Raw genomic sequence first — 2875 nt, 5'->3', positions numbered from 1 at the left:
AGGAAAAGGCAGAGGAAAGCAAAAGGAGCAGACAACTGAGGGCCCGTCTGGCTGCACTGATGTGGTCGCCGCAGACACCCACCTGTGCCCGGTCGGGCCGTGTGTCGATCCGCGACTGGCCGCTAGTTCAAGTCTGGTGGCTGGCAACGATCCCAATGACGATCCTGTGGGGCAAGGCCCGCCCGCCCCTGACGCACCGGCTTGTCGGGATCTGGCCCCTACCACGGGTGAGCATGTCGCCTTACAGGAGGGATCTGCACCACCAGAGACCCGGTCGGGACAAAGTGGAGATACCACCCCACCCGAGCCAGAGGTGGGGCTAGATTCCACTGACCAACCCGCCGCCACCAACCCCGCACGCGCTACCTCGGGCGGGGAAACGCCCTCCCTCGGTGCCAATCCTCCCGCCCATGATGATGGGCCACCCCCACCTGCTGCCGCGCAGCCGGCCCGCAGCCCAGCTGGCCCGATCGTGATTCTGCGACGGCCCACACCCACACCTCCCCAGCTATCCCCAAACGCTGGGGCCGGGACAAACCAAAGCCCAAGTGGTCGCACGTCGTGCCGCTTCGCCTCACCCCCAATTACGCTGTGGCGATCCCGAGGCCGCACCACGCCACAGCCATGGACCCTTGGAGAGTTTCTGGCCTCCGCCACGAAACACCTCAACGCCGCCCTGTCGGCCCCGAGAAAGAAGCCATGCCGACCCCTCAACTTCGCCGCCCCGCGCCATGGACGATCTGCAGCTATGACCTGCCAACCGAGCGCCCCTCCCACGGCAGAGCGGCGCGCCCACGTGCAATTCCCGCGCACTCTGGGGATCATCAGGATCGATCAGAAGATCACTGCCGCTGAGATGAAAGCCTACGACGACATGTTCGCGGCACCGCTACCCCTGACGGTCCTCAAGGCCATTGCCACACTGGTTCACCGCGAGATCCCAGTCTGCATGGCATCGGCTGCGACCGACGGCGTCGATGTTGCATGTGAAGGCTAGACCAGTTCACGCGCGTCTACCCGTCGATCCCGTTCCTATGGACCACAGCCTTAAGATTTCTATCTGGAATGTATGCGGCTTGAACGCGCGGGCTCGGCAATATGCTATCCGGCCGCTGCTGGACACCACCGGGGCCTCCATTGTATGCATCCAAGAAACAAAAATGGAGTTGATCTACTCGGCTATTGTCCTAGATGCGCTTGGTTCCGAGTTCGATGACTACACATACCTCCCGGCCGATGGCACGCGTGGCGGCATCTTGCTGGCGTGGAAGAGCAGGGCCGTGACCATCACGGACCCAATGTTCACCACCAATGCGATCACCGCTAAGGTGACCACGGCCACAGGCACACCTTGGTGGCTAACGGTGGTATACGGACCCCAGGAAGATTCCTGCAGGAGCTTCACGAGATCCGTGCCGAGTGCCCGGAACCATGGATGGTTTGCGGCGACTTCAATCTCATCCTCCGCGACGATGACAAAAACACGGGCAACATCAACTAGCGTATGATGGGCACATTTCGCCGTCTCACCAATGACCTCGCGCTCAAAGAGATCTACCTCAACGGGCGGCGCTACACTTGGTCCAACGAGCAATCACCGCCGACTCTCGTGCAGCTCGACTGTGTGCTTTGCACTGCTGATTGGGAGGACGTGCATAGCGGATGCCACCTCCGATGTCTCGCGGCTGTGGTGTCAGACCACGCCCCGTTGCTGCTGGACTGCTCACTCACGCCTACCTCACACAGACGGTTTCACTTTGAGGAGTACTGGCTACGCTTGGACGGATTCCATGATGTGGTGACCGCGGCCTGGGGCTCTACACACCACGCCGATCCCTTCCACCGCCTCATGCTACGGCTCCAAGTGACGGCGGCGCGCCTCACCAGCTGGAGCTCCAGGTCCACGGGCAATATCAAGGACAAACTCGCGATCTCACGGGAACTCATCTCGCGCTTCGACCACGCCCAGGAATCACGCAGCCTCTCGCCACCGGAGGCTTGGCTCCGTAAGCAGCACAAGATATCCTATCTTGGGCTCGCTTCCATGGAGCGCACGATCGCCCGGCAGTGTTCCCGAATTGCCAACCTCAAAGACAGCATGCTAGCACCAGTTTCTTCCACCGGCAGTGCTCGTTCCGTCAGTAGAAGAATCACATCTATAGCCTGGTCGCGGACAGCAGGGTGCTCACGGACCGCACTGACATGGCGGAGGCTGCCTTTGCTCACTTTGAGGCCTTGCTTGGCACGGCGACCACCCGTGAGCACGCCCTGGACCTGTCTCAGCTCATTGAGCCGACTGACCTTGCGTACCTCGACGCGCCATTCAGCGCAGAGGAGATCTGGGAGGCTGTCAAACGCCTTCCCGCTCGCAAGGTGCCGGGCCCCGATGGGTTCACAACGGAGTTCCTCCGTGCATGTTGGACCATCATCAGGCAAGATCTCCTCGACGTGTTCCAGCAACTTTATGACTTGCGAGGAAGGGGGTTCCACAAGCTCAACCAGGCATTGCTGACGCTGCTCCCCAAGCACGCCGATGCTCATGGGCTACGCGACTACCGGCTGATCTGCCTGATCCACCTCGTGGCCAAAATTTTCACCAAGGTGCTATCATTACGACTTGGGGCCAAGCTAGACCACTTGGTTAGCCGCAACCAAAATGCATTCATCTCCGGAAGGAGCCTGCACGACAACTACGTCCTCGTCAAGCAATCACTCAAGCTGCTGCACCAACTAGGAGCTCCGAGAGTTATGCTCAAGCTCGACCTCACGCGCGCCTTCGACTCCCTATCATGGCCTTTCCTCTTTGAGGTGCTGCGCCAATACGGATTCGGGAATAGATTCTTGGAGTGGACGGCCATCCTCCTATCCTCTGCCA

Source organism: Triticum dicoccoides, chromosome 5A (genome assembly GCF_002162155.2).
Source record: "Triticum dicoccoides isolate Atlit2015 ecotype Zavitan chromosome 5A, WEW_v2.0, whole genome shotgun sequence".
Lineage (NCBI taxonomy): Eukaryota > Viridiplantae > Streptophyta > Magnoliopsida > Poales > Poaceae > Triticum > Triticum dicoccoides.
This window is presented reverse-complemented; position numbering follows the sequence as displayed.